The following is a 19,221-nucleotide window of genomic DNA, read 5'->3' as shown; positions in this document are numbered from 1 at the left end:
CCAACTGACCGCTAACTTCCCCTTTTTGTTTTTCTCTTTCTTTACCCCTTCTTATCTGCTAATCCCTCCCCATATAGAAGGGTCAATTACGGAGCTTAGTTGATAGAAAGAGAGACCTTTTTGGACGCATTGAATATGTGAACATGCAGTGAAAGAGTGGGGGGGCAGCGACTGGCTCTCCAACCAAAGAAAAGAGGGAAATGGAGCATTTTGGTGCGATTCATTTACTGAAGGATTGAACCGAGGAATCTCACGTCCTCGGCTGGGTTTGTTACACAAGTGGTCTAGATCAGGGATTTTGGACGTCACAAATTAGGTACTTTTGTGATTGAAATTCTGACACACAACAAACTAACACACACACACACACACACACACACTCATGCACAGTATTTGATCTGCTTACTAAGATTAGACACAAATGACCCAGCTTATGACGCAGCAAAAATGGGTGGTTAAGATGGTTTTAAAGCTTTTAGCCAACTACCTTTGTCTCAGTAAGAAAAGCACAAGACCAGTTCAATTTGAAGCTTCGGCTGTGTTACTTGGAACAAATATACTGTGTACATGTTACAATGTGTTTGTCTCCTTCCTCAAGAAATCAATAGGCAATACAAGATGATCTACTTACATAACATATAATAATTGTGTTTTAAAATGCATTTCTGTAACTCGTAAAGCCATTCCAAAGCCACAGTGTGTATATTATCCAAAAAGTGAAATGAACTCTCAATCGTTTTGGTCGGATGGTTCCTTATCCTCCTCAAACTGCGGGATTCATTCTCAGGGAACACTATTGCAGCAGTAGAGGTACATCTAAGCCATTCTTAAGTTGAATGAGGGGCATACCTTTTATACCGTGGCTGTGCTATAACTTTGAGTTACGGCTGGGGGTGAAATAAATACTTTTCTGTGTACAAAACATGAACGAGATGTGCCTTGCAACAGGCTCTGTGCTGTTGCTGCTCGGGGAGGAGAGAAGCGGTGAGGGAGAGAGGTAGAGAGGGGGGAGGGGGGGGTAATTGCCACATTAGAGGAAGGAATTCAAAATAAATTTAATCTCCCAATCCCTTTCACCCCCCACGAGGTTTACAGTGAGCATGCTACGTCTTGTTACGAGACACAAGGAGAGTACTGAGAGCGTGAAATGGAGACGTGCGAAAAGAGGGCGAGGTTCTGTTGGAGCTAACCGACTGGCTCCAGACCAGGGTGATCTTGTGTGGGAAAGGTTCACACAGAAGGAGCAGCGGTGGATGCGGAAGCCGTGCGGCCACCCTTAGATTGGTTTCGCCGTGTTTGTGCATGCGCGAAGCAGCGCCGATGACCTTTGCATGTGCCAAAGCCACGTTTCGCGTTTACTGGTCCCTGCCGGCACCTTTTGCACAGCGGCTCGGTCCGTGGCTCAATAGCCTCATCCAGGCCGAGGAGCGCATTTTAACCCTCACCCACCACGCCGCCTCAGCTTATTGCAAGGAGACTCGTGTAAATCCTTTAGAATTAGCCGCTGATCTGTTTGGTTTGAAAGTGAACGATTGAAAAGCAGACAATGCGGTGACTGAAGGCTTTTTTGTTATTTAATGCCGAAATTGTCCCTTGGGAAGAACTTGGGACTTGAAGGCTACGCATTCGGGTGTTGTTGGAAGTCGCTCCATGACTTCGGTTGGGCGGATCGCCCCAAAGCAGTGGCCTCGGGCTGTGTCACCCACAGCGAGGTGCACGAGCAGGGTCAAAGAATTTGCGAGGGATTCGGGGTCTCTCGCCGGGACGTGTGGTGCGGTGTACTTTTTATAATGTGATCATTCCTCCTCTTGCAACAACACCGTTAAAACGTTGCTCACGCTGGGGCAAGAATTCAGTCGAGTGCCCTGCTGACCTAGGCACAGCATAGCATAAACGATGGAGCATGGGGGACGACACACAACGGTGCACACTGTACAACAAGAATACAGCAGAGTTTTTCCAAAGCGCCTTGGGGTTGTCGCATCTCATAGCTGTTTTACGGTCATTCCTTCACGTGAGCGCGGGTGCTTCCGAGTGCTTTTTATTGGTGTGGCGTGTTTAACCGACCAAATGTAACCCGAGGTATTCCGAGTTGAGTCATTGTCTGCTGTTAAGGAGGGACGGCGAGGTCAGCTGGAGTTCTTTCCTGTGGGAGCAGTTAAGTGACACTAATTTGGCTTTTAGGCAGTAAAGGCAATCAAGACGGTTGCAAAAGCCTATAATTATGACCTCTCCCCATGCGTCACCGATGTATACCGTCGCCCTGTACTGTCATTATCAGCCGTAAATATGTATCTACTCCTTAGTTAGTGCTCTACTAATGGTACTCAAGATATTCAGGGTTTATTTATTATTATTATTATTATATGATCGACCTCAATGCTGAAAAAAAATTTACCGCGAAGAGAAATGTCACTTAACTAGGCTTCGAAGGGGCTAAGAGGATTGACAACATCGACTGAACGGGATGGTCTTTGTGCACCAGCAGCTCGTTAGGGGAACACCAGGCTGGGTTTCAGCCTGCTGACAGGCTGATTGGATGTGATGGGCTGCCCTGTGGATGAACACGCCATCCCCTCGGCTGCCGGTCGCACACTGCGCTCTGTGTGGATGGGGACGGCGGGGCAGGCGCGCGTATCGCGTTTCCAGCAGAAGCAGGAAGTGAGAATTGGAGGGTTCCTCTTACCAGGCCCCTTTCTTTCCTCCCCCGGTCCGACACAGAGTCAAACTCAAACCATGTGTGTTCTCACCCTGTGGACCTTCCGCACACAGCCGGCCTGGGCCCACTGGCTGGCGAGTTCTGTGGTCTTCTTAACAACATGTGATCCCAGGAAACATATAGTGCCTCCCTCTTGCCATTGTTATTTGAATCCCTCCTCTGTGTAACTCCATTGGCGTCTCTTGGGGGAAAGTGGTAAACGATTCCTCTCTGTATCCGGTCTCCAAAGACGCAGCCCTCCCTCTCGCTTGGACCCTTCGTGGCAGTTTAGGCACACGATGGATGTGATTGGGGAAGTACAGTAGTCTGTCCCCAGGGCCAAAGGTCATTTCCTGATACTCAAGCTGCCACAGGTTAACTAGGAGCAGATTACGAAAAATAGCTTAAACCCACGATGACAAAGGAGGAATTAAGCCACTGATAGTTACGCAGTTACACAGTAACTAAATACGCAGATCAGAATTAAATTTGAATCATTACATTTGTTTATCAACAATGATTTGCTCATTTTATTTTGTGAGATGCTTTTTTAATGCCTACATTTCTCTTTCGTGTTAAAAAAATGTGGGCTTTTGGCGCTTACTTTTCCTTTTAAAACACATCCCTTAACACTTTTAAAACATGTAACCTAATAATGTGATGGACGAATGTGAAGCGAAAAATAATTTAAACACAAACTAAGGATAGTTGTGTGTTTGTGCTCCCCTCTGAGCGTCCCACTGTGTGTTCAGTGTCGTCAAAGTTATTGGAGTCATGGCTGGCATGTCCTGACATGGGAACGTCCCTAAGATTAGGTATTTATGTGGATGGAAAAAAAGACGGTGTGGCTCATGAGGTGAAATACCCGTCTCTGCTCTCAAGCTCTCAATACGCTGTTTACCGAAAAACACCGGCTGACTGAAGTATAATCTGCCAAAAGTATATGTGCCTCTTCTTACTTTCTCTCAGTCTGGCAAATGGCATTCCTGCATCCGCTGTCAAGTCGTTAAAGCCCCGCTCCTGCCTCGGCCCATTCTTTTCTAATGAGTAAGATTGTGTGGACACCTGTGGGCCGCCATTTCCACCTGAGGATTGGGGTTGAGGGACGGGGCCGCGTCAGCGTTGCCAGCTTTTAATCAAGACGAAGTGACTAATCGCCCAAGGATTAGCCTCTTAGACAAGGCCTCATTGATTCTGACACCGCAAGCGCTATGCTCACAGAGGGGGGGGGGCGGAGGGGGGGTGCATTTTTGGGGTGCTTGGGGTAAGTACAGATGGCATACTGTACCTGGATGGGCTTTGTTTGATCATGCCTGACCCACACACACACACACACACACACACACACACACACACACAACCTTAGGCTGAATCTTTTCACTGGTACAGCTCTGCATATTTCTCCCATTTCTCACCGCACTTGCCAATGTCCCCTTTGTTTCTTCCTGGGATCCCAATTCTGACACATTTTCTTAATTGAAAAATTTAGAGTGACAGAAACTGATGAACAAAGTTTCTCAAGCATAGTTTTAAAAGAAAAAAAGCAATGTTTTGAATGGATTTTGTAACAGAAAACCCCTGTACCATCCTTCTACATGCCTCTCAAACTTTTTTGGGGAACCACTCCGATTCTTCTGCCTGCTAACAAACACGCGTGTGCACATGCGTCGGTGTGCAGAAGCTCTGTGAGTGAGATTGAGTTTAGCATGCCGTGAATGGCTTGTGTCTGTGTGTTTGGGAGTGGGCTGTGGGCCTGTATATTGTTCTATGTAAATGAAGCGGGGGAGAGACCGTCGGCGCACTGTGGCGTATCTTGAACCTGATGTTCCCCAGGCCCCTCTGCTGTATATTCTTTGTTTGATGAGGTCATTTGACACAAGCGCATAAACGCACACATGCAACTCAAGCTCAAACATAATTGTGGGCACTGGGGCTAGGTCGACAAAAAAGGGCTCATTTTGCACATGCGTCTTGTTTCAGTCAGGACGAATCTCTAAAACTGACTGTGTTTTCAAAGGATTTAGCATTGCATTCCTACATGTATAATAGTGATATTAAACTAACTATGGAGACAACATGTATGTCACATCTTATGCAATTATATTTCAAACCCAAGGCAACAAACTAGACCACATTAGGAGAGAGCAACCAAGTAGTCTTTTCTTACTTCACCCACATGCTCTGCAAGCTACACTGTACATTGTGTAAACACGCATGCCACTACACAGCCTTCATCTGATGTTCTAGATAATCTACATTGAGGATTCTCCATCTGCCTCTGAAGCCTGCCGGTTTCAGGTTCCAACACACCTCTCGGTGTAAACTGCTACACGCTAAGCCCTCCCTGAAAAAGCCAGGGTGCAGAGCAAGGCCCAAGCCAACCATGCAACGAGACAAAGGAGGGCAAACACCACACTGATTCGCGTCTTTTTCAAAGGCGTTCGTTGGGGTAATACGTTCTAGTGGCCGTTGGTTTTGACTCAAGTGTCTGTTTGTGCTGAGCTGCCCTGAGCTGGCAGCCCGGGATCATCCAAAGTTTTTTCCTCCTGTCTGATTTGTCACGGTGACAGCTCTTGTGAAGGTCACGCATGCGTGGCAGGCAGCCTGGGCTCAGGTGTGCAAAGGTGTGTAACGGCATCCACATGTTTGCTCAGTGGTCTTATGTGTTTATTCAACCGTGTGCACTCCAACGTTTGCTCAAGCAAACACAGATGAAGAAACACGCAAGTGCGGGAGGAAATTGCAGTTAAATATCGTGTTCGAGGAATTATAATCTGCTGAGGCGAATCTGGATTAGAGAATTCCTTTTTCTTTTTTCTTTTTTGTTCCACTGCACCGTTTAGCTTCTCAGATTCCCAACTCTCCATACTGTGTTTGCTCCCAAGCGCATACTGTGACCGGTTGTTTGTCTCTTCACAGGAGCAGCCTGCCGGCGAAGCTGCCAACCTGTATCTGCAGTCTGTGTGCTTTCTCACGTAACAAAAGGAAATAAATAGAACGGCACCGAATTATTTGTGTTTTGAGAGACACTGTTATTAAAAGTGAGACATACTTTTCAGTGAATGGAAAGGGCAAGGTGGAGGCTGAGGCTGCAGTACATAAGAATAGTTCTGTGTGTGTGTGTGTGTGTGTGTATCAAAAGGTTGTGTTTACAAAGCACAGAGCTGGGAAACTAAGCGTTTGGCCCTCCAGGTGTGTGTGCCGGTGGTTGTCAGGGCTTGTGAGGCCTGCTGCGGAGGTGGCACCGTGACAGCAATAATGATAGGTTGTGGCTGGTGAAGACGTGTGTGTGTGTGTGTGTGTGTGTGTGTGTGTGTGTGTGTGTGTGTGTGTTTCGGCGGGCGAGTGTTCGCTTCGCTCCTTATGACATACACAAGTCCGTGAACACAGTCAACAATGTACGTTATATCAGACTTCACATCCAACGCATCGTTAAGCAATTAGACGTTTCAGGGCGAGCGGACACTTGCCAAGAGAGGAAGGGCCAAGTTCGACAAGTCTGGGGTCACATGATCCTCAACCAACCAGCTCTGTCTGAAAGGCAGGCACTTAAGTTGGGTGACATAGGGGTCAGGTTCAGGTTGAGCTGTGATCAAGCAGAGCGGGTCAAGTGCTTCTGCCTGTTTGATTGTCTTTCACCTTTTGACTCGACAGGATCATCTGTTTTTTTAAGCTCTTCCGGTGACATTTGCAACAAGAATAGATGATTCAACCAGTCTCTAGAATGATAGGGTATTATCTGCCCGGGATTGTTTCTACTACCAAAAACTCTGGAGAATAATTAAGTAAGGTGTACATCTATTTACATAACCTTATGAATTCCAACACAAACCATTTATAATTACAGCCAATGGTACCTGCTCAGAGTTTTACATTTACATTATTCCCTTAAGATTCCTGTTTATTATACCAAAGGGGTTTTCGATTTTCGACTTTATTTTCACTGTGCTAAAACTGCAAAACGGCTTTCCTGCAGAAGCAGCTTTTCAAATGCTCTCATACAACCGAGCCCCCTGAGCTAAGCTCTGCGGATGTTTAGATTAGTCTCTCATTCTGTGACAAGCGCATACCTGGTGCTTATTAAATGTGCTCTTCAACACACCACCCTCTCCAGTCATTTGCAGTAATGTGGGAAGAAGATAATAGTGTTGCACGACAAAGATGCTCATTGTTGGGGCTTGCAGTGAGACCTTCCATCACAGGGAAACAGAACTAGCTGCGGCTAGCCGCCCCACACAATAAAGCTCTCAGGAGGACCTTTGCTGTGCCGGGGACGTCCCACGATGGTCTTACCACTCTAGCCGCATCCGTTTGCCTCGTTCTTCGCTTGTCTGTGCACTGTCATAACGGCAACAATGAAAAACACAGACATACGCAGAGGAGAGACAACAGGGACGCTATTGTCTTTTCTTACACATGATGGACGTGAGAGAATGAGCTGTGGTTCTGCTGCTGCTTTAGGTAAATGTGATTCTTTAATACGGCAGCCTGCATTCGACCAAGCACAAAGGAAGCTGCATTAGAGTAAAGTCCCCGGTCATTCTGAACAAGGCAACTTGGCACATTCCATTCTCAGGAGCGCATTAATAAAAACCTCCATTGCTGATTAACTGCAGGTAACAGCTCGTTCTGTTTGGTAGCTTTTTGTCCTCAAAGATCAGACGCCATCCTTGCGGGCGTCGGTGGAAATCCGTGTGAGATTATTGAGAGAATTGATCTGTAATGGGGCTGAGGACATGTCCCGCTGCCTCAGGAGTCGGTGTTAATTCAAAGCCTTCCAACTGTTAGCAGCAGCTGCCCTTCTTAGGAGCTCTGACTTTGTCCAACTGTATAATAAAAAAAAGCTTTAGTCAAATCCCCGACAGGACGTCACTATGCATCGCCCCACGCACTGTAGGGGGAAGGTTGATGATGTAGATCGTATTAAGCTGTCTGCAGAGGTTTTACAACTTTTTAAACCTTGCATCTTTCAATCGTGTTGTTTCTTCTCCAGTCCCGGAGAAGACAGGCCCAGAAGCAGTGTCAGCACTTACTTTGGTGATTTTCTTTCTTAACACAGGAACAATAGCTTAGTTTATGCAGAGCATTCCTGATTATTGACACACTTTGGTATGGAGAAGGATTAGCGCGCACCCTGGCTTTCCGATTCTTCTGCTGTGGCTCCTGAGCAACACCTGGGTGTATCTACGGCAACAGACATTACAACGGACAGTGATTTCTCCACCAACCGGTTCGACAGAGAGTCTGTGGCGATGCTTGTGCAAGGAGGGTACGTTAAGAGAGGACAAGCGGGAAATGTTTGCTTGACACAAAGCACAAAGTACATCCTCGCCAAAAGTTCCCAGCGACTATTGGAGTTGACTGATTCCTACCACTAAAAAAAAAAATCACAAGTTTCTATCCTCTCTGTTGTGGAGTTGGTGGTTTATGGTTTCCAGCAAGAAGAGCTGGTTACAGTCTGACAGCCCTGATTACCTTTGTCCGGCCAGCCCACATGTGGTCTGTGGGCAGATGGCCTGATAGCTGAGACAGAGGCAGCCTTGTTAGCCGTTGGCTCAGGGTCTCCTCATGACCTGCTCCTCAATCTTATCGGCAGGAGCCCACAGGAGCCGTTGCAAGCATCCTGGTGAAGACTTCCGCTTACATCATGGCCCACAGGTTCCACAGCGGTCATAGTTCTACTGAAGTAGAGTGTGTGGCACACTCGGCAGCTGGAAAGAAAGACATGGGAACTTTAGGGCCATAATGTATTATTGCAGCGTTTATTCACGGCCAAAGTGTAACCTACACTGCACATTTTCTTGAGATAACTTCACTGCTAAACGTTCCCTATGCTCCATCACGAACAGCTGTTTCCCAGTCTCTCTTAACCACACACACTCGCGCGCACACACACACATGCACCGCAGTTGGTGGAAAAATGGACTGACGTTTGCGACTCACCAATCCGTAAAAAATCCGGACTGGAAGCATTTCTGATCTCTGGCGGGAACAAGATTCACAATCGTTGATCTTGATTCAGCTGTAATGATGACTCAGCAGTAATGACGGTGTAAAGCACTCAGCCAGGTGTGTTCAGAATTTGGGCAACCGCGAGAGGTCCTTGAAAAACTGCAGGCTGATGGGTCCAGTAGCAGGATTAACCGGAGACAGACAGATGCACACATGGTGAAATGACATATTGTATGTACCTGTCCCCCTGAGGAACATGTTTCAAATAAAACTCAACTCGGTTAGTGGAATGTCATTGATAAGATTTGGTTTAGGCGATCTAGCCTCTGCTGCTGGATAATAGTTGTCGCCATCTTTGCTTTTTGCAGCCCAGGAATAAAAGGGACCGTGTACGATTTTTCTGGCACTTTTGCATCTACCGCATTTCTTTCATGATTTCATGACACGGTAACCGTCATGTAAGACTCATTACTGATTGATGTTAATAGTCATATAATGGGATACTCACTCATTACTTTTACCTGCTTATTATTTTTAAATATCACAATTATAGAGTTGGTGAACAACCAAAACAACAAAAGAGACTAAACTATTTCAGCAAATAAAACATGAAGACAATTGAGCTGAGCGGAGCGGAACCGGACCTTGACTGTTCACTCTCAGCGAGTGGTTTTGTTTGGCAATGTCCCTTTTGTTGACACTGCGGGGTTCTCAGGCCTGTTCGGTTGCGTTCCTCAAGCGGGCACCATGATGACATGCCCTGCACAAGGCCACGGGCCACACTGGCACACCATTGTCACACCACCACCAGTTGCTCAACTGGAATAGTTATAAATATAATACAAATAATAATAACAATAGACAATAGCTGTGCTGGTAAGTTGTGGTGTCACTTTCTGTTCCTTCCTTCTTTGGTGATTCCGCCTTGTCATGCTGTATATTGTTTTTAATATTTTTTTTTACTGATGGCTTATGACCTGATTGGGCATTCGGGCGTTGGCCTCTGCGGAAGAAAACTTCCCCGTGCCATTAATGAAGACTTCGACAGGCTTTTAACGGTGATCTTATGGTGCGAGGCAGCGTGGGAACCCCGGTGAACCTCCCGACCCCACGCACCACTGCAGCACAGTGACCCTCATCACGTGACAAAGGAATGTTCTGCATCTTTTGTTTTTAACATCCACGGCACTCATGGAGTTGAGAGCATTTTTGCATACCGTAGAATGATTACCGGCTTGGCATTTTGCCTCCCCATTCTCCCCCCAGTGTTATTCCCAAACAGGATTTGCAAGCAGCCCTCTCCCTGCACCTTTTAAATCACTTCAAGCGCTACTGAAGCCTTTTTCACCCAAAGCGGGCACCAATCTAATGGCATCATTTGGGCCAGCACACATCAAGAGAATCAACCCCCCCTTTTTTTTGTGCTTAAGTTCTTGTGAACAGCGGAAAACAAAAGGCCGGCTCAATGAAGCGCATCTTTGCTTGCGGGCTGAATAGAGGGGCCCCTTTCATGGCTGTTTATGAGCACCCCTCTTCAAAAACACACATACAAATCACATCCAGTTCTCCGAATGGCTCCTCTGATACGAGGGCGCCGGCAGGAAGGCGTCTTCCCCTTTCGTGTGTTCGTATTTATGGATTTCCACCCAGTGTCATCCCAGTTTTACCTGTCGTTTCTGTCAGTTTGTTTTCACTGGATGAATCAAATGTTACATAATGAAAAGTGGCGTCTCTGCTGAAAATATAATTAAAACCTCCATGTAATAAATACTAAAAAATAAGCGTTTTTTGCCTTCTGTGTTTTTCAAAATGTGTGATGCAGTTTGTGGGGATGCTCGTTAATTTCACCAGACTTTCATGTGTTAAACAAGCAATTTTTCACAAATAAGTAATTGTCTGCTATAATTGATAATAATTGATTGACCCTTTTCAAATCTAAGCAAGACATTGTTTGCTTTTGTAATGTAAGCATTTGCTGCTTCCCTTTATCTTGTATTTTAACAAGTTAAATAGTGTTTGTGGTTTTGAACTGTTGGTCAGAAATAGCAAGATTTGGAACAGCACCAAATGATTAATCAGTTCCTCCTAAAAAACGTAAAAACAAAAACAAGAGTTAACCAAAGTAAGAATTGCTGCTTTAATTTGTTCATGATCCCACCTGACTAACAATCCAAAGATACTAATATTTCAATGATATCACACTGCACTGTATCACACAAATTTGATAATATATACAAAAGTAAAGCCTAAAAGCTATTGTCTTTGTGTTTGTCTGCACATGTTCAGACTCAGAGGAGAGGGGGAGAGAGAGAATATATCCTCATGCAAACTGGTGCATTGAACCCTCTGTATTTGCATCAGACGTGACGACCAGCGAGCCGAAAAACTTTTTTTTTTTTTACAAATTGCAAGTCCTTTCCCTAAGACGTTGATCTTCTTGTATCAACCCTTTCTGCTCTGTGTCAGATCTTGTTCAACAGGTAGGGTTTGATGGACAGGAGGAATGCAGGCTGAGGGATTTGTTTTGTAATGGCGGTCCATTCTTTGGGTGTTCTTAAGCCAACAAAGCGGCGCTATGTCCTGTTTTCACGGGTTTCACACGTCACTGTTCAAACTCTCAAACAGGCTGGTCCCCAAGAGTACATGGAAGAGAGCAAACAGCGCTCTAATACTTCACCACTGTGACCTTCTGCTAACTTCACACACACACACATACACACACACATGCGCAGTCAGACTTGTGAAATATTTGTCTCAGGTGTTTTCGGTGGTTTATTAGTTGTGCAACTGAATGAGATGAAGCAACAAAGACTCACAGAATCCCGACAAACACCAAATCACCACAAGCGTTTTCGCCTCTGAGGAAAGATGCGGATGCATAAGTGTGGATCCATCTGATGAAAGCAAGTTTTGGCCTCACCTCGCGCTTTCTTCAGTGCTTTCTTTCTTCTAATATTTAATGAAGGACTTTCCATGTTTCAGGAAATAGACTTTTAAAAAACACGGGTCTCATTAATTTGGGTGGTGGGTGCTATTTGTCATGTTGGGGCAGCATACGAGCGCGTCGACCTTATTGAGTGCTACTTTAATGTATTTGGGTTGAATGCACGGAAAATAATGGGGTACGAATTCTGTGGGAAAGCTCATAAAATGATAGATTTCCAAATGCGAAACAGTGCAATGTCTATTTTCATTATGGCATGGAAAAATCTAGAGGAAGCATATAGTGCTCCCTGGTTTGCGCACACCCCTTTTTCTCGGCTTGATTTAGTTTATGTAAGCACGTGTGAAGTAGTTGGGTGCGTATATGTCTGGACTTGTGTGTCACTGCAGTGTGTCTTTATTGTACTGCCAAGCTCCCAGCCATGTTGTCCTTTTTATCCAAACAGAAAGGAACCAAACAACACCCGCCGCTTCTATAGGTCCCTCTGCGATCCTCTCTTTACGGTTCTCCTTCTTTCCGCTTGTTTTAAATCTGTCTCCGATATACGAGGCATTCCTTTCTGGTTGTGTAACATGATTTGATGCGAACAGAGAGAGAGGGCAAATGAGGCAGAGAAAGAGGGAGAGGTCTGTCTTGCTGTGTTTCATGACCTACGGGGCGCTCATGTTTCCCGGCCCCGCTTCACGGCTGCGGGTAGCTGCCTCGTCGTTGGTTGCCTCGGGTCTCTCCGTCATGCGTGGCCTGTGTTAATCTCTCCCGTGGACGGTAAAACCCGCCCCTTTATAACCCTGCACACGATTAAAGCAAACACCTCAATAACGGCGTGCCAGGGGCTCGCACTGGGGACATTTGTGGTTTAACCTCACGTCTGTAATCCTTCATACGTGGCTCAGAAATGAGACAATCTGCTTATAAATAACCATAAACCTTTGAGTCTGACTCAGATTTAAACAATCAACCATATATATACAATATTTTTACATGAAGCAATTGCTATCTCTGGTATTACATTTTTGAAACAGCAACAGTAAAGGGGGAGCAGAGCTGTTGCTCTAGAGGGTGCTGTTCACTGAGGAAATGGCCCCCTCTCTAAATCTTTTTCTTTTTATTCTTTAGAAAACATTGTATTTAATGGAGCTCTTTCAATCATTGTTAGTACAGTAGCAAACATCTTCTTTTTTTTTAATTGGTTAGTTATCTAATCAGTCTCGGGGGGAGACAAGTAATATAAAAATATAGTCAATAAATCTGTTTTTCTGTGGAAACTGTGCTCCGAGGCTCCTTTGACATCACATTAGGTCATTGTAATCCTTCAGTCTGTGTGTGTGTGTGTGTGTCTTTGTGCGTGGGTCTTTTTCACCTGTGGCTCCCACTCCACACCCACACACACCCACGGATGTTTACACAGGTTTCACACAGCCAACAAGGGTAGATGATGAGCTGTCAGTCAGACCTCCACCGGCACCGCGGAGATGGGGAAGAATGCGTCCGTGCCGATGGTTACACCTGTGTCTGTCTGTAGTTTCCTGCGGCGATATTGCGGGGCTGTAATCCCTAACATCGCCTGTGTTTATGCTTGTGTTTTAGTTACAGGCCTGATACTCTTCTGCTTCACTTACTCCTCAGCCCGGCCCAGGGGCATCCTCCCCGACCTGCCACACACACACACACACACACACACACACACACACAGGCTCGTTGGCACGTACGACTACAGTAAATAAACACAGTAGCTATTCATGTGCATACAGTCAAGGGTGCATTCATAGAAAGTTAAGTTACTTTAGTTCTCAATTGCTGCAGATCGAACAAGAGACTGTTGTGTTAACGGTTGTTATGTAAAAGGAAATTCGTGGCCAAACTCTGTTCTAAATTTAGAATGTGAAAAACCATATTCCCCTGTCGATCTGGACTTGGATTGCAATAATACGATCATCAACGGGGAACATTAAATAGTGGTTATTTCCTCGTGTACTCAGGGTTTTTGAGGAGGGCTTTTTTTTTGTTGTTGTTTTATATGGTTTGTATTTCGTCACAAGTGACGCCGGCTGCACCACTGAGCTCATAAACGGGGGAGTAGAAAGTTCCAATGCCAGCGACTGAACTCACTTTTATTTTTATAAATGTGCTAAAATTAGGGCTCAGCCACGGCCAGAAGTTCGCCCCAAACTCCCTGAATGACACACCTTTCGAGAAGTGACTCTTAACATCTGCTATTTTTATCACAACCTCACTTTTTTTCACTGTTTTTGTTCCGTTCTCTCCTCTGTTTCTTTCTTTTCTTTTTTTGACAGACACTATAAGTGATGCAGTCCTGCGGTTCATTTAAAAGATTTGTTGGGTGTATTAACAAATACAGGATACTAATTCCCACTGAAGGAATGACATGCCCAAGCAGTGTTTATGAACACCCTGTACTCTGACGCGAGTGGCAGCCGAGAACCAGTAACGGCCCCGCTCCGCTGACACACCCTCCTTACGCCGCTGAATGGTCCGTTGTGATGGTGGCATTTCCACCCCTTCGAAGCCAGTTGGATGCTGAGGTTCGGTTCGCCACTCTCGGGAGCAAACCAAGGCGTGACGGCGCATGAAGTGACAGCTCAGGCTGGCCGAGTGAAAATCTTACACTATGAAGTCCAGCCTGTTTTAAAAAAACGTCTTTGTGGTTCTTCTTCCGCATGATGTGAAGTTGATGAGATCCGCCCGGCGACCATCTGATATTTCTGTCCCTGACCTGTTGTTGTTAAGCACCGCTCTGCTCCACTGTCAAGTGGTCAATGTGTTGGAACCTGGTCCTGAGGGTCGACCATTTTCCATTTGTAACTCGTATTACAACCTTTAACACTGTTTTAGCTGCGGAGTACTATATGCTGCGGGTCTATGTAGTGACATTTGTCCTCTTTCTTTTTCTTTTTTTTCCACAGTGAAGGGATCCGATTTCATGGAATGAGAGGCTGATTCTTTAATTGCTTTCCAGGGAATTTCTGGTGAGTAGCCCATATGTTTCTAAAGAAATGCAAATAGTCTACAGGAGTGACCTGAACCACTAAAACACCACAAGAACACTATGTCCATGGGCTTATGTGCCCCGGCTCAGCTGCCTTAAGGTGATGGGGAGGTTTTTTTGTCTATTTTTACCAACATATCCAACAACTGGGAGCCAAATAGGAATTATTTAGCTCAACGTGAAGAACATAGGAATAATTTTACCGTTTGATATTTGTTGTCTGGTGCCAAAGAGACTGCCCTCCTCCTGAAACCTTTTAACTCAAACTATTTCATTGGACAGCTTTTTAAAGGCACAGCCAACAGTGCAGTTTTTGTGACTATCCTCTAGCCTGCTGTACTTAGCCCCTTTCCCACATCCCATGAGCCCCCCCCCCCCTTGCTCCCCACCACTGCCCCCTATCCCTTACTCCCTCATTCAAATTGTCCACCGTCGACCAACCAGTGTGTGCCTGTCAGCATGTCACCCCAGGGTGATGCCCCTCTCTCAGCCCCTCGGGTCCCTTTTGACTCCGCAGCACTCCGTGTTTGCCCAATCATTTGGAAACCGGATACAGGGATGAATTGTTAACTACAGCAGGTCAGCTTGTGCCCCACCACCCTGGGCCTTCTCTCTCCCCCCCCCCCCCCCCCCCCCCCCACCCACTCCCTGCTGTTGACTCATCGCCATGGCAATGGGGCAGGAATTTGTTTTCTCTCATGTGTCCGCTGCCAACCGGCAGCCCGCCACAACTCTTCATCCTCGTCGCCGCGTCCAATTAAAAGGCGGCTAAAAGGAAGTCACATGGTCAGGAAGTGTTGAGGGTGCACCCCACTGAGAGTGAGGCACTGCTGTCACTGGAGCTGTGAAAAGGGGAAATGTGTGTAATTCATGCGGTAGAAAAGTCAATCCAGTCATTGACGATTCCCCAACACGCACAAGAGAAGATCCAAACATGTCGTCCATAATGTGTCGCTGAATGTAAAATACATTTCTTATGAGCATTTAAAAGTAAACTGACTTCATTGTGATGGCCTTTGGTTCAAATACCTAATATCCTTTTTTGGAGATACCCTAAACTGAGCAGGCCTGTACATTAGATACAAAGCACAACGTTTTGAGTAGTTTGATTCCCGTCAGTGTCTCGACAAATCAAAGATCAAGTGTGTATCTGCATGTGTGTGCGTGTGTGTGTGTCTGTGTGTGTGTGTGTGTGTGTTTGCCCTCACACAAGTTATTAGCTTAGGGCAGGTGAGTGTTTGCCTGCCCGTCTCCTTTTATGAAGTGGGTGTTTACCAAAGGAATGCACCACGTCCGATTTGTCATTGACTCTTATTGTTCAGCTCATCCAACTGGTGCCTTGAGGTGGAGCGGTGCTGCGCCCCGGCAAGTGAGAAATATGTGCTTTCCTTTCTTTCTTTCTTTCTTTTTTTTTTTTTTTTTTTTTCCTCTCTTGCTCGCTGTATTTTGCACGTGTTCTCGGTTTGACTTGATGGAAAAGTCTCGAGGTTGGTAAATGCATTTGAAATGAAAGTGAGATGGGTCCAGACCTTTTTATCGAGCAAAAGGGGAAAGTGAATCGTTCATCGTCATCGAGTTGGATGCCGCCAACTTCGGGGAGAATTCACAAAGCCTGTTGTTGAGCCTGGCCCCCGCTCTCCATTTGTGACTGCATGGAACGTTCTTGTTCCGGGACCTGGGTCGGTTGAGATAGAAATTACAAAAGTCTTGAGAAAAAGAGAAAAAGTATGACGTGATTGAGGGGAATTACTTCTGAACAGGCACATCCTGTAGATACATATGAACCCTGATGAGCAAAGTTGGCTCCCTCGCTTTTGTGGTAATGAGGAAGCCTCCGCAAACTAATCCCTCCCACTGCACTTGAGCGGTTAACAGAGTCACTGCAAGCGGCGTGTTAGCTTTTTCATGCTCGCTTATTTCCAGAGAGTTTTAATCTTTGACATCTTATTAAGCAATGTTTTTGTTTGCCTTCTAGTCACTATTTGTTCGAGTGTTTGCCTTTTCCGCGGCCATCTGTGTAAAAAGGGTCCATGTTAGTGCTTGGGTTGATATTTTCGAATGTGGGTGCCCTCTCCGGTTTGCGCGGCCGTCGTCCTGTGCCACCATCTGGGTGGTCCTCACGGCTGGCTTGATGGTAATCCCCCTGTCCCATAAATCAGTGTCCGGGCTCGGGCCGGGAGCTGATGCTCTGTGACCACTGGAGCGGGGGTCTCGAGGCACTAAGCCGAGACCCCGGGCCGCTGCCCCGGGCCCCCGGCCCCGGCCACACGTCAGCTCTCCACACCACCTTTAGAATAACTTGCCACGCTTGGCTGACGCTGGGAAACCGCCTCGGCTCCCACACGAGTCCAATACGAGCGACCGGCATTAGAAGCTCAAGTAGAAATGGAGGGCACACTCATAAACTGTAGCACACCAGAAGATAAAGTTTCATGACTTATGACCCCAACAGTTTGTGACTCCAGAGCAATTCCCTCAATATCCAGGGTTTCAAAACTTCTTCATTATGGATCATTTTCTCCTTGCAAATTTCAAATTCTATTTCATGTATTGAAAAAAATACAATTTGTTTGTTGTGACCGGTGGCTTCTGATATCCTCCCAGAGAGCTGCTCTCAGTTCAAATGTTTCTGACTGAAAGTGCTTAGATTAAAGCAATATCTCAGTCTTTGTAGGGCCTATAGCTCTCTCTGAGAATGAGGAGGGAGGATGAAGGCCCGTTGGAGCTGTCTGGCTTGCATACAGCTCCTCGCTGAGCTTTTATCTAGGGAGATTGGTTGCAGCTCTGTCCAGACCCGGCTCTCGGGGAGTGCACAGTCCTGAGACCTGTGGCATTAATAAAGATAATGCTGTTTGGAATAATAACAGTCAATTCCGACAAGTAGAGGGGAGAGACAACAGAGTGTAGCGAAATACAAAAGAAGCCAAGATGAAAGGCTGGAGCGTAGGCACCGTGCACCTCTCTGGCTCTCTTGTGGAGGCTGATGGAGCCGTTATCAGCGTGCTCGCAAACACAAACACCGCTGAGAGGGAGCCTATGCCGATTTTGACCCTCGGGTGCCACGATGCAGAAATGCAATTTGTTCTTTTTTTCTGCCAAGATCACAGAGGGAGAGTGACTTGTATTTCTTTTTATTCTTACCTTTTGTCTTTTTTCTTTTGCTTTTGCTCATTCTCTCTGTTCCCCCTTTGCCTCGAGTGAGGGCAATTTAGTTTGATGAGCAGGTGGTCCTTTTTGAATCTCACAGTGCTTTTGGCTCCCACCTCTGGCGTGTGGGGCTTTCAGTTGGAGTCAGTCATGTAGGCCAGGATTAGAGGGGTGGAGGAGAAGAGGGAGGAAGTCCAGGAAGATTTTTGATTTTTTCTTTTTTCTTGCATTGGCGACCTCAGCGCCGCGCAGTCAGAACCATGCAGAGAGCGGAGTGAAAGAGTTATTTTGTTGCTAAAGCCCTGAGCCGTACCCCAGATGGCTTTTGTGCAGGCCGGGGACATGTTTAGGGACAGGGTTAAAGCAACAGAGTCCTCAAGGCTTGGTGAGTCTCGGGGCTCAGCAGGTAAAGCACTCCGGGCCAGACGGACGGAAAGGGACAAAACGTTGTGGTCTCGCCACTTTTCCACCTTGAATCTGAACAGTGAAGCGGAACAAAATAGGCGGATTAGAGCAAAGGGGAAGACATACACACACACACACACACTTATACCATATAGAGTGGGATTAAGGCCTCACCCAAATAGAGATTTACTGGAGCATCTCATCTCATGTCCCATAGGACAAAAGCCGTGGCAGAACAAATGAAGGGAAACAGGCTGTGTCTGCATTTCCAGTGGAAGCACTTTCACCTTCTGTGAACCTTTTACTAGAGGCAGAAAACTCTACTGACCAAATTACAAATTGCTTTGCCTGCTTTAGCTTTGATCTCAGTGTCATCACACTGCTAATTTACCAGCCCTCTTAGTACTTAAAGAATGTTATGGCCCATTACTGTATCCGTCCAACAGTTCTCCGCCATAATCTCCATCATGGTGATGCCGATGCAAGTAATCAATATTTGTCACTTATGTTAAACAGGTGTGCTTTTTTTTTTTCTTGTGTTGACTTAAAATCATAAAATCATCCCTTGAGCACGAGGACTTTCTTGACACTAAGATCAAATTGTCAAATTGGCAGGTTGGACACCTCTGTTTGCTATTACGTGTTTGTCCCGAAGTGGCCGCTTCTGCTCTCCCCGATAAACAGCAGGAAAGGCTTCCGGATCCTTCTGGGTTTTAGCTGGAGCCCTGCGGCTTGCGAACCACACACACCGGGAACGTTAGTCATTTGTTTATCATTGGGGATATTTGCCTGGTCGTAGTCCCTGGCTGGATCGGGCTTCGGGTGGTCCTCGTCACACCTTTTTCCGACGTTGCCGTCCTGTTACACAAGGAGGTCTGTGTTGCAACGGCGTGCTTCTCGTGCGTCAATGCACCAGCGTGTGTTTCAGCTTGCGTGCCATTTCACACGTGTCGCTGAAGGATGATGGTAATCAAGGGAGTATGACAGATATCCCCCTTAACTCCATCTCATCTAACGAGGTGATCAATAGAAACAACTCTTGCTGTGGCGGATATCACGTCAAGGCAT

The 19,221-nt window shown here is 46.2% G+C and overlaps 1 long non-coding RNA gene across 1 annotated transcript in view; it reads left to right on the top strand.

The window, feature by feature from the left end:
* The window catches only part of LOC119220832 (uncharacterized), a 48,913-nt gene that overhangs the window by 15,322 nt on the left and 14,370 nt on the right, over window positions 1–19,221 (top strand). Inside the window, exon 2 of the long non-coding RNA XR_005120621.2 lies at window positions 14,519–14,581. This is a non-coding gene — a long non-coding RNA (uncharacterized LOC119220832). The remainder of the gene's footprint in view (window positions 1–14,518; window positions 14,582–19,221) is intronic.

The sequence above is a fragment of the Pungitius pungitius genome, chromosome 12 (assembly GCF_949316345.1).
Source record: "Pungitius pungitius chromosome 12, fPunPun2.1, whole genome shotgun sequence".
NCBI lineage: Eukaryota > Metazoa > Chordata > Actinopteri > Perciformes > Gasterosteidae > Pungitius > Pungitius pungitius.
This window is presented reverse-complemented; position numbering and strand designations above follow the sequence as displayed.